Here is a 14040-nt window from a genome sequence, read left to right on the forward strand (position 1 = left end):
TTTCCACTTTGATTCCTTTTATACCTTTCTCTTGCCTGATTGCTCTGGCTAAAACATCCAGTCCTATTTTGATTAGGAGTGGTGAAAGTGGGCATAATTGGTCTTGTTCCAGCTATTAGAGGCTTTCAGCATTTCTCCATTCAGCATGATGCTGGAAATGGGTTTCTCATGTATTACCTTTATTATTTTGAGATTTGTTCCTTCTATGAGCAGTTTTTGAGAGTTTTTGTCATAAATTGATGTTAACTTTAATGCTTTTTCTGGGTATTTTGAGATGATCATATGGTTTTTGTCTTCTATTGATGTCATGCTTATTGATTTGCATATGTTGAACCATTCTTGAATCCCTGAGATAAATCCCACTTGATAATGGTGTATTATCTTTTTAATGTGCTGTTGGATTTGGTTTGCTAGTATTTTACTGAGAATTTTTGTGTCTATGTTCATCAGGAATATGTGTTTGTAGTTTTCTTTTTGTGTTGCATCCTTGTCTGGTTTTGGTATTAGGATAATGCTGGCCTCATAGAATTAGTTGAGTAGAATTCTCTCCTCTTCCATTTTTTTTTTAAGTTCCAGGATATATCTGCAGAATGTGCAGGTTTGTTAGATAGGTATACATGTGCCATGGTGGTTTGCTGAGCCTATCAACCCATCATCTAGGTTTTAAGCCCTGCATGCGTTAGATAGTTGTCCTAATGCTCTCCCTCCCCTTGTCCCTCATCGCTCAACAGGCCCCAGTGTGTGTTGTTCCCTTCCCTGTGTCCATGTGTTCTCATTGTTCAACTCCCACTCATGAGTAGAACATACTGTGTTTGGCTTTCTGTTCCTATGTTAGTTTGCTGAGAACGATGGCTTCTAGCTTCATCCATGTTTCTGCAAAGGACATGGTACAATTTGACCCAGCAAAGCCGTTACTGGGTATATACCCAAAAAATTATAAATCATTCTACTATAAAGACACATGCACATGTATGTTTACTGCAGCACTATTTACAATAACAAAGACTTGGAACCAACCCAAATGCCCATCAATGATAGAATGGATAAAGAAAATGTGACACATATACACCATGGAATACTCTTCATTTCTGTGAAATAGCTGGATAAGAATTGGTGTTAGTTCTTCTTTGAAAGTTCAATAAAATTCAGCACTAATGCTATCTTGTCCCGAGCCTTTTTATTACTGATCCAATCTCATTCCTTGTTATTGGACTGTTCAAGTTTTCTATTTCTTCTTAATTCAATATGGATAGGTCATATGTATCTAGAAATTTATTCATTTCCTCTTGGTCTTCCAGTTTCTTTCTTAGTATCCAGTTTTCATAGTATTCTCTGATGAATTTTTTGGATTTCTGTGGTATTAGTGGTAAATTAATCTATTTAAACTTCTCGCCTATATGTGTGTTTACATGTCATATCTGACTTTCTTTTAGGGAGTACCTAGTGGAATTATTTTTTAAGTCCATTTAACAAGTCTGTATCTTTTAAGTGGAAAGCTTTATTTGTTTACATTCAAGGTTATTATTGATATAAGTGAGCTTATTCCTGTTATGTTATTAATTGATTTGTTTGTTTTGTATATCATTTGTTCCTTTCCCTTTTCTTACCATTGTAGTTTGTTAGTTTTCTGTAACAGTATAATTTAAATATTTTTCACTCCTTGTTTGCTTTACCAGCAAGTTGGGTTTTATATTTTAATGTTTTTTCATGACGGTAAATATCATTCTTTCACTTTTGGATGTGGGACTCCCTTAAGCATTTATCGGAGGGCTGATCTGGTGGTGATAAATTTCCTCAACTTTTGTTTATCTGAGAAAGAATGAGTAGAACATCATCCTTCATCTATGAATGATAACTTTACGAGTATTTTATCCTTGGCTGGAAGTTTTTATTTTTCTTTCAGCACTTTGAATATATCATCTCATTCTCTCCTGGTCAGTGAGGTTTCTGCTGAGAAAACTGCGCTAGTCTGATAGGAGTTTGTTTACAAATGACTATGTGCTTTTCTCATACTTTGTTTAGACTTCTCTCTTTGTCTTTGATTTTGTCATTTTGATTATAATGTGCTGTAGAAAAGACCTTTTTGATTTGTATCTACTTCAGAATTTCTGGGTTTCCTGTATCTGGATGTAGTGCATGTTGGCTTTGATTGTGATTGCATACAACAGCATGTCTTCCATTTGATTTTTTTTGGCAGTAACAGGATCAGTGGTGACTGATTTCCTCAGTGGCTTAGGTTGCAGTTGCTACTGGATCCTGTAGTGACTGGGATACCAGTTGGGCCCCTTTGGTGGCAGTGATGGATCAAGTATAACTGTTCTTTGGTCCCAGGGTGGTGTCAATGTTAGCAGGTGCAGGCAGGCCAGTTCTTGAACCTTGCAGCAGCTTTGTCAGATGCAAGAAATGGTAGCAGTGGGCTGGACAGGTGGGAAGGTTCTCATGCCCCTGGGTAACAGGTGTGGCAGGTGTGATGACAGTAGCAAAGTTGGGACAACTTTAAAGGCCCCAAGTGGTTCACAATGGTGTTGGTGTTGGTTGTAATGGGTGGGGTGGGCCAGTTTCCAGGTTCAAGTGTGGCATATGTAGATGGGTATCAGATATGTTGGCAGAGGCCTGTTGAGTGGGTCCAAGCTCAGGCAACTGAGAGATGTTCTCAGGTGCCAATGTGGTGGACTGGGCTGGGCAATCTCCAGGCTCTGGACAGTGTGCCCAGGTACTGGGGGGGAGTGAAATTGGGCCAAGAAGACCTGCCCTCAGGTCCCCTGATAGCACATACAGGCACTTTCTGTGTTAGGCAGGTGCAGGGCAATCTTGAGGCCACCAGCAGAATGCTTGGTGGAGGCAGCTGCTGTGCCTGTAGCCCTTCTATTGGGGAAGGCGGAGTTGCTTTCAGTGGGAACAACTGTAGGCAGCCATTTGGGGGGTAAACTTCACTTGAGCTTTGACCCTTAAAGTGGCAGCTGCTTAGGACTTGAGGGTTTGGGAGACACCCTGTGGGCCCCCTCTCCAGAGCGATCCTATTGCATTTTCTCCAGGCAGCTCCCCATGTTGCTTTCAGCATCTAACTGGGTCAAGGGGCTCTCCCATGGATAGGATAGCATGGTGAAAATATAGAACACTGAGAATCTCCCTTTCCCCCTATTTGGAGTCTCTCCAAGTTCCCAACCAATCCCAGCCAAGCAGCTGCTTTGCTTTCCTATGTTTCCTTGCTTTAGATGTTCCCTGTCACTTCTTTGTTGAATTCCAGTGTCCTCTCTTAGGTGATCTATTTTAAGTGTGTAGTTATCTACTCACTATTTTGGTTCTCTTTGTGGAAGAGCAAATACCAGATGTATCTAGTCAACAATCTTGAAGCTACTTTCCCACATTATATATATTTAGAGTTAAATATTCATACCTTTAGTCCACATTATGTTCACCATGAATGGTTAAAAAGATGCAATAAAATTCAAGAGTACATAATAAGGTCAAAGTCGTATGCTTTATGGAGAATAGTGTGCCATAGACAAATTATTCTGAAAACATATCCTCTTCTACCTCTTACAGGACCAGCTCAAAAACCCCATACACCTCACTTCTAGACATCCTTTTAGATAGAATTCATAAGATCAGTGCAATTCCATGAGCACATTGTATAATCTCCACAGATTTCTATGATATATATGTATTGTGTATGATATACAGGTATATCATATATATATATGATTTCTTAATCAGAAAAAAAATAATTTATCAATTTTTATTAACATGTATGAGGGCTGGGCACCGTGGCTCACACTTGTAATCCCAGAACTTTGGGAAGCTGAGGTGGGTGGATCACTTGAGGTCAGGAGTTTGAGACCAGCCAGACCAACATGGCAAAACCCTAACTCTACTAAACACACAAAATTAGCCAGGCATCATGGTGCATGCCTGTAGTCCCAGCTACTTGAGAGGCTGAGGCAGGAGAATTGCTTGAACCCAGGTGGTGGAGGTTGCAGTGAGCTGAGATTGTGCCACTGCACTCCAGCCTGGGTGACAGAGCGAGGCTCTGTCTGAAAAAAAAAAAAAAAGAAAAAAAAAATATATATTTATTTATATATATATTTATATATATTTATTTATATATATATTTATATATATTTATTTATATATGTTTATATATATTTATTTATATATATTTATATATATATTTATTTATATATATTTATATATATTTATTTATATATTTATATGTATATTTATTTATATATATATTTATATATATTTATTTTTATATATATTTATATATATATTTATTTATATATATATTTATATATATATTTATTTGTATATATATTTATTTATATATATTTATATATATTTATTTATATTTATTTATATTTATTTATTTATATATATTTATATATATTTATATATTTATTTATATATATTTATATATATTTATTTTTATATATATTTATATATATTTTATATATATATTTATATATATTTTATATATATATATATATATGAGAGACACTCACTAATTCATTTAATGATGTTCTTATGATACAGGACAGAGGATGACAAACATCTTTTCTGTTCTGCCCTCATGGCTCTCGCAGTCTAATTGGGAAAAGAAACACTAAACAAACACTTATTAAAAAACATCAATTCCAACTATATTAACTGTCACAAAGGAGAGTACAAGATGATCAATAAAATGCCATGTCTAAGGAATCAAGCAAGGCATTCCTAGTAGGCTGACACTTAGAGTGACCTAGAGAGGTCAAATAAAAGGTGCCATAAGGAAAAGAGAAGAGAATGGACCTTAAAGAAAAAAAATCCTCTGAATTTATATAAAAACATATCCTGTGTTTATAATATTAAAAACAATATGTTCTGGATAATAGCATTTCTCTTCTTATTTTTTAATTTGATCATATGTCATTACAGACTTGCATGATTGCTTCTCACAAATCCCATTCAAAGATACTCTTTATGTTCCAGACTCCCCCCAAAAAGGGGTATGTCAAACAGGTCTGCAATGCATGGAGACAACCACACAAAGATGCAAATTTTTGATTAAGAAACCTCCGCCATTTTGAATTCAGTATAATATAGATTATTGAAGACTAAGTCAAGCAGGTCGACTGAGAAAAACAAAAGTCTTTTGTGACCCTTGAAGGAAAATAATGTGTGCAAATAACAACTCAACGTAGTCAACTATACCTATATATTAGGAATGTATGCCTAATATATCAAGAATGATAAGGGACAAAAGCAAAAGAGGGAGAAAGAGAAAGATGGGGGGAGGGTGGAGAGAGAGAGAGAGAGAGAGAGAGAGAGAGAGAGATTATTAGTTTGTAACAATCCAGTTTAAACATTTAATGTATACACAGAGAATGTATTTGAGTATTTTTTGGCTCAATAAAATTACAACATCACTGAATAGTCAGTATGCTTCAAGGGTTAAGAGCATGGATTTTTCTAATTAGACATATTTCTGCTCTTTGCTTCATTACACATGAACAGTGTGACCCTAAGCAAGTTACTTTAATCAAAATGATCTTCGTCAGTAAATTGAGAAAAATATTAGATCTCACAAGAAATAAGCCTTATAAGAACTAAATGTAAATCGATTAGGATAGTTCCCTTCACAAATGTACTCAATATGTGCTACATAAAAAATGCATTTGGTATAATTAAGTATCACCTAAAGTGCCGAATACAATTTCTCTGGTGCATTAACATAGTTAAATGTGTTATTCCTTTATTCTTGGATATTTTGGGTGTTTACTTTGATGGTAGATATATAAAAAATGAATGTCATGGCGATCCTCAGGAATTAATCCTACATTTATGGCTATTTAAAAAGTGTAGTTTATGAACTATAGTATTATGACATTTTTAGGCTTCTAATATATATCGAAAAATTATTTTAAAAAAAACAGCAAGATTGCTGCTCATCCTGCCATTAATGATGTCAAGTAGTATTCATTTCAACATTCCTTTCCTAACCTTGAATATTCATGTTCCTTCTGTGTCTAATTTAAGTTTTCTAGTTTTATAGATGAGAATGATACCCCATAGTTTTAATTTAAAATTTTTGGAACAGTAATAAAGTTGAACATTTTCCCAAAAGTACTATTTGAAATTTGATGAGACATTTAAAAAATAGCATGTTGTTATGCTCTATGTAGACGGAGTTCAATAGATGTAGTTCTTATGTTGTACTACTTGATTGCCACCTTAAAAATTAATTACTTTTTGTTTATACTTCTTCTTCTTAGATTACAATAAATCATGCCATTCACACAAGTTCTTACACGGATTTAATTGCATCTTTGAAAGGTTTGGCAGATACATCAAGCCAGTTCATTAATGCACAGATGATTTCTTCACATTAAGAAAGACACGTTGGAGCACCATAAATGTCAAGGCAGTTATTACGCACAAAAAGCATAAAATGGCAACCATCAAAAGGTGAGCCCTTATTCAGTTGAGATCAAAAATAAAACTGCAGTAATTCCTTTGTGTAATAATGGAGAAATATTAGATTATTTTAAGGTCATACAAGGAGAATCTTTCATTTGTCAACTCTGTCCCTTTGAGGAAGGATTGTGTGTGTGTGTGTGTGTGTGTTTGTGTGTGTGTGTGTGTGTGTGTGTGTCTCATGATTCTGTTCACACATCAGTCTGCAAGGAACAGCAGATTTTACCACTATAATGCATTTGTTTGGATTCTTTTGCCCAGATATTTACTGAGTTCATATTATTTCCAATGAACATTTATATGAGTCTCCTTCTCTTTAATAATTAAGAGTTTACTAGAAAGAATAAAAATCCAAATGTTGTTATATATTTAAAAAACATTTAAAAATGCACTAATAGCAATTAAAAAAGGGCTAAACATGGGGGTTTGGAAATTCATAATTACTACTAGCTCTGAATTCTAACACAGTGGAGTCAATATATAACAATATTTCATTTGACATTAGAAAACTTTCTAATTCTCAAGTGTTTAAGCAATCACTTAAACATTCATATATTTATTTAGCTATGTGATCTGACTTTAACTGAACAAGAAATGAAATTAAATTAAATGCAAATGGCTAATTACTATGTACCTACTATTACTTTATCTTGTATCGTGGATACCAGCTCAGCCACAGCAGGATAAGGCAACAGTCAGAGTTGCAAGGTCCCCTATCTGGGCCTTAGCTCCTAGATATTTCTAGACACACCCTGGGCCATAAAGGAACCCACTGCCTTATAGGGAAGAGCCCAGTCCTGGCAGGATCCATCACCTGCTGACTAAAGAGGCTTTGGGGCCTGAATAACCAGCAGTGATAAAGGTAGTACACTGTGGGCCTTGGGTGAGACTCTTGAGACTAGCTGGCTTCAGGTACCAGGTCAGCCACAGTGGAGTAGAGCATTAAGCAGGCTCTTGGGGTCCCCAATTCCAGGCCTTTTCTGTTGGAAGATATTTCTGGACCTGCCATGGGCCACAGGGTAGCTCACTGACCTGAAGGGTGAGTCCCAGGCCAGGCAGCATTCACCACAAGCTGACTAAAGAGCTTTTGGGCCTTAAGGGAACATTGGCAGTAGCCTGGGAGTGCTCCCTGTGGGCCTGTGATGGTGGTGGCCATGGGGTGAAATTCCTCTGCCTGTAAATAGTGGAAAGAAGAATGAAAAGCACTGCACCTCATGGTTTGAGTGACAGCTTGGCTACAGTACAGTAGAACACCAGGAAGACTTGTAAGATTTTTGGCTCTAGTCCGTGGCTCCCTGATGTCACATCTGGACCTGCCTGGCATCTGGGGGAACTTATAACCCTGAAGGGGAGGACACGAATGCTGGCTTCAAAACCTGCTGATTGTAGAAACACAGGGCATTGAACAAATATAGGTAGTATCCAGGTATTGGTTACAGCAGGCCTTAGGCAAGACTCAGTGCTGTGCTTCCTTCAGGTCTAACCCAGCACGATCCCAGCAGAGGTGGCCACAGGGGTGCTTGTGTTACCCTACTCTCGGCTCCAGGTGGCAGGGAGAGAGAGAGAGAGAGAGAGAAACTCCACTTGCTTGAGAGAAAGTAAGAGAAAAAAACAAGGGTCTCTTCCTGGTAATTCAGAGAATTCTTCCAGATCTTACCCAAGACCAACGAGGTCGTATATCTATGAGTCTGCAAGAACTGCAGCATTACTGAGCTTGGGGTGCCCTCTAATGCAGATATGGCTTAGATCGCAACACCCAGGTCCTTTCAAATACCTGGAAAACCTTATCAAGAGAGACAAGTGTAAACAAGTTCAGACTGTGAAGACTGCAACAAACACCTAACCCTTCAATGCACAGACACAAACAAATACCTATAAGCATGAAGAACATCCAGGAAAACATGACCTCATTAAATGAACTAAATAAGGAAACAGGGACCAATCCTGGAGAAAGAGAGATATGTGACCTTTCAAACAGAGAATTCATATAGCTTTTCTGAGGAAACTCAAAGAAATTCATGATAATACAGAGAAGAAATTAAGAATCTTATCAGATAAGTTTAACAGGGAGATTGAAATATTTTTTTTAAATCAGGCAGAAATTCTGGAGTTAAAACATGCAATTGACATGATGAAGAATGCATTAGTCTTTTCATAACAGAATTGTTCAATCAGAAAAATGAATCACTGAGGTTGAAGACAGACTATCTGAAAGTACACAGTCAGAGGACACAAAAGAAAAAAGAATATAAAGCATTGAAGCATGCCTATGGGGTCTAAAAAATAGCCCCAAAAGGGTATACCTAAGAGTCATTGACCTTAAAGAGGAGGTAATGAAAGAGACAAGGGTAAAAGTTTTTTCAAAGGGATAATTACAGAGAACTTCCCAAACCTAGAGAAAGATATCAGTATCCAAGTATAAGAAGGTTATAGAACATGAAGCAGATTAACCCACAAAAGTCAACCTCAAGGCATTTAATAATTAAACTCCGAAAGGTCAATGATACAGAAAGAATCCTAAAAGCGACAAGAGAAGAAGCATAAATAACACACAGTGGAACTCCAATATGTCTGGTGAAAACTTTCCAGTGGAAACCTTATAGATCAGGAGAGAGTGGCATGAAATATTTAAAGTGCTGATGGAAAAAAATAAAAAATAATAAAAATAACTTTTACTCTAGAATAATGTAATCAGTGAAAATACTGTGCAAACATGAAGGAGAAATAAAGAACAGACAAATGAAAACTGAGTTATTTCATCAACCCCAGACCTGTTACAAGAAATGCTAATGGGAGTACCTCAATGAGAAATAAAAGGACATTAATGAGTAATAAGAACTCACCTGAAGGTACAAAACTTACTGCAAATAGTAAATACACAGAAAAACACAGAACATTATAGCATTGTAAATTGATGTGTAGACTATCTTTAACCAATCAAAAGTAGTACCTACAACAACTGTTAAAGACAGACAGTAAAATAAGATATACGTAGAAACAACAAAGCATTAAAACATGGGGGGACAAAGTTAAAATAGAGTTTTATTAGGCTTTTTTTGCTTGTTTGTATATGTAGACAGTGTTAAGTTGTTATAAGATTTAAATAATGGGTTCTAAGATAGTATTTGTTAACCTCGTGGTAACTTCAAATTAAAAATCATAAAACAGATACACAAAAGCTGAAAAGAAATTAAATTAAATTATACCACCAGAGAAAATCACCTTCACTAAAAGAAAGACAGGAGAAAGAAAAGAAGAAAGAGAAGACCACAAAACAATCAGAAAACAAAATAACAAAATGGTAGGAGTATGCCCTTACTTATCAATAATAAGTTGCATGTAAGTGGACTAAATTGCCAATCAAAAGGTGTAAAGTGGCTGAATGAATAAACAAACAAGGTCCATTGATCTGTTTTCTACAAGAAACACACCTCACCTGTAGAGACAAACAGACTGAAAATAAAGGAATGGAAAAAAATACTCCATGCCAATGGAAACCAAAAGCTAGCTGGAGTCGCTATTCTTAGACAAAATAGATTTTAAGACAAAAACTATAAGAAAAGACAAAGAAGGTCACTATACAAAGATAAAGGGGTCAATTCAGCGAGAGGATATAACAATTGTAAATATATTTGCACCCAACAGTGGAACACCAAGATATATAAAGCAAATATTATCACAGTTAAAGAGGGAGACAGACCCCAATTCAGTACTAGCTGGAGACTTCAACACCCCAGTTTCAGCATTGGAAAGATATTTCAGACAGAAAAGCAATAGAGAAAAAACAGACTTAACCTGCGACAGACCAAGTGGTTATAATAGATATTTACAGAACATTTCCTCAAATGGCTGCAGGATACACACTCTTTTCCTCAGCATATAGATCATTCTCAAGGAAAGATCATATGTTAGTTATGTTTTAAGATAAGTATTAAAACATTCAAAAAATTGAAATAATGCGTCTTCTCTGATCACAATGAAATAAAACTAGCAATCAACAACCAGAGGAATTTTGGAAACTATACAAACACATGGAAATTAAACAATATGCTCCTGAATGACCAATGAGCGAATGAAGAATTTAAAAAGGAAATGAAAAATTTCTTGAAACAATTGATGTAAAATACAACATACCAAAACCTATGGGATACAGTAAAAACAGTACTAGAAGGGAAGTTTATAGCTATAAGTTCCTACATCAAAAGAAGAAAAAAAACCCCATCAAATTAAAAACCTAACAATGCACCTTAAAGAACTAGTAAAGCAAGAGCAAGAGCAAACCAAACCCAAATTTAGCAGAGGAAAAATAAATAAAGATCAGAGCAGAAATAAGTAAATTTTAAGTGACAAAAACAACACAAACATAAATGAAACAAGGTGGTTTTTTGAAAAGATAAGTAAAATTGACAGACCTTTAGCCAGAATAACTGAAAAGAGAGAGAGAGAGAACCCAAATAAATAAAATTAGAAATGAAAAAAGGATATTATGACTGATAACACAGAAACTCAAAGGATAATTTGTGACTACTATGAGCAATTATTTGCCAATGATCTGGAAAATATAGAAGAAATGAATAAATTCCTAGACATATACATTCTACCAAGGCTGAACCATGAGGAAATCCAAAATCTGAACAGACCAAAAATAGGTAACAACATTGACGTTATAATAAAAGTCTTCCGGCAAACAAAAGTCTAGGATCCAATGGCTTCACTGCTGAAATCTACCAAACATATAAAGAAGAACTAATACCAATTCTACTTCAGCTATTCTGAAAAATAGAGGAGACGTGAATACTTCCAAACTCATTATATGAAGCCAGTATATACCCTGATACTGAAACCAGACAAAGACATATCAGAAAGAGAAAACTATAATCCAATATCACTGATAAATAGTGTTGTAAAACGTTATCAACAAGATACTAGCAAACCAAATTCAATAATACATTAAAAAGATCATTCATTATGACCAAATGAGATTTATCCCAGGGATGCAAGGATGGTTCAACATAAGCAAACCAATCAATGTGATACATCATATCAGCAGAATGAAGGGCCAAGTCATATGATCATTACAATTGAGGCTGAAAAAGCATTTGATAAAATTCAACATTTCTTCTGGATACATACCCTTAAAAACTGAGTATAGAAGAAACATATGTCAACATAACAGCAGTCATATATGACAGACCTATAACTGGTTATATGCTGAATGAGGAAAAACTGAAAGCCCTGTGATCATTGCAACTGAGGCTGAAAAAACATTTGATAAAATTCAACATTTCTTCTGGATAAACACTCTAAAAATATTAGATATATGTCAAGATAATAGAATCCATATGTGACAGACCCATAGCTATTTTCATAATGAATGAGGAAAAACTGAAAGCTTCTCTTCTAAGATCGGGAACATGACAAGGATGCCCATTTTCAACACTATTACTCACCATAATACTGGAAATGCTAGCTAGAGCAATCAGACATGAGGAAGAAATAAAAGGCACTCAAATTGGAAAGGAAGAAGTCAAATTATCCTTGTTTGCAGATAATATGATCTTATATTTGGAAAAATCTGAAGATTCCATTCAAAAATCTATTAGAACTGAAGAACGAATTCAGTAAAGTTGCAAGATACAAAATCAACATACAAAAATCAGTTGCATTTCTATATGCCAACAGTGAACAATCTGAAAAAGGAATCAATAAATTAATACCATTTACAGTAGCCACAAATAAAGTATCTAAGAATTAAGCAAAGAAATGAAAGGTATCTACAATGAAAACTATAAAACACTGATGCAAGTAATTGAAGAAGACAAAGAAATGGAAAGATAGTTTGTGTTCACGGATTAGAGGACTCAATATAGTCAAAATGTCCATACTACCCAAAGCAATCTACAAATTTAATGCAATCCCAATCAAATTACCAATGAGATTCTTCATAGAAATAAAAAAAATCTACATTTTACAGGGAACCACAAAAGACCCAGAATAGCCAGAGCTATTCTTAACAAAAAGAACAAGACTGGAGGAATCACATTACCTCACTTTAAATTATACTACAGAGCTATAGTAACCAAAATGGCATGGTACTCACATTAAAACAGACACACAGATAAGTGGAACACAACAGAGAACCTAGAGATGAATCCATAAATCTACAGTGAACTCATTTTTGACAAAAGTGCCAAGAACGTATGTTAGGGACACAACAGTCTCTTCAATAAATGGTGCTGGGAAAACTAAATATCTATATACAAAAAAATGAAACTACATTTATATATTTTGCTGTATACAAAAGTCAAATTAAATTGGTTTAAAGACTTAAATTTAAGGCTTCAAACTATGAAACTACTGCAACAAAACATTGAGGAAACTCTCCAGGACATTAGAGTGGGCGAAGGCTTCTTTAGTAATACCCCATAAGCACAGACAAGCAAAGCAAAACTGAACAAATCGATTACATCAAGTTAAAAGGCTTCTGAACAGCAAAGGAAAAAATTGACAAAATATAGACACAGCCCACAGAATGGGAGAAAATATTTGCAAACTACCTATTGGATAAGGGATTAATAACCAGAATATATAAGGAGCTCAAACAACTCTATAGGAAAAAAATCTAATAATCTAATTAAGAAATTGAAAAAAATACCTGAATAGACATTTCTCAAAAGAAGACGTACAAATGAAAACAGGTATATGAAAAGCGCCTCAACATCACTGATCATCAGAAAAATGCAAATCAAAACTTCAATGAGATATGATCTTATCCCAGTTAAAATGTCTTTTACCCAAAAGTTAACAATATCAAATGCTGGTGAAAATGGAACCCTGGTATACTGTTGGTGGAAATATAAGTTAGTACAACCACTGTAGGAAACAGTTTGGAGGTTCCACAAAAATCTAGAGCTACCATATGATCCAGCAATTTCACTGCTAGTTACATATTGAAAATAAAGAATTCATTATATTGAAGAGATCTTCATGGCAGTCCCTCCCATCCCAGACCTGGAGATGTAGGAGGAAAAAATAGTTTCCTGGGCCAGGCCCAGGGACCCACAGCTCTATGCATCCTCCAGACATGGTGCTCTGCATCCCAGCTGCTTCAGCTCCAGCTGTGGCTAAAAGGGACCAATGTACAGCTTAGTCCATGGCTTCACAGGGTGCAAGCCCCAAGCCTTGGCAGCTTACATGTGGTGTTAGGCCTGCGGGTGCACAGAAGTCAAGAATTGAGGTTTGGGAACCTCCGCCTAGATTTCTGAGGATGTATGGAAATGCCTGTGTGTCCAGGCAGAAGTTTGGTCCAGGGACAGAACCCTCATGGAGAACCTCTGCTAGCGCAGTGCAGAAGGGAAATGTGGGATTGGAACTTCCACAAAGAGTCTCCACTGGGGCACTGCCTAGTGGGGCTGTGAGAAGACAACCACCATCCTCCAGACCCTGGAATGGTAGATAACCGATAGTTCGCACCATGCACCTGGAAAAGCTGCAGACACTCAATGCCAGCCCATGAAAGCAGCCAGGAGGGGGGCTGGACCCTGCAAAACCACAGGAGTGGAGCTGCCCAAGGCTGTGGGAAGC

General features: G+C 36.0%; 1 long non-coding RNA gene across 6 annotated transcripts in view; it reads left to right on the forward strand.

Annotated features, from left to right (window-relative positions):
- LOC109023830 (uncharacterized) overlaps positions 1-14040 on the forward strand; it is a 255758-nt gene that overhangs the window by 237638 nt on the left and 4080 nt on the right. For 4 of the 6 annotated variants that reach the window (XR_008673358.2, XR_002003282.3, XR_008673355.2 and 1 more), the window contains one exon: positions 6255-6447. This is a non-coding gene — a long non-coding RNA (uncharacterized lncRNA). The remainder of the gene's footprint in view (positions 1-6254; positions 6448-14040) is intronic. The other 2 variants (XR_008673359.2, XR_008673356.2) reach the window with 1 other exon arrangement.

The sequence above is a fragment of the Gorilla gorilla genome, chromosome 19, assembly GCF_029281585.2.
Source record: "Gorilla gorilla gorilla isolate KB3781 chromosome 19, NHGRI_mGorGor1-v2.1_pri, whole genome shotgun sequence".
Lineage (NCBI taxonomy): Eukaryota > Metazoa > Chordata > Mammalia > Primates > Hominidae > Gorilla > Gorilla gorilla.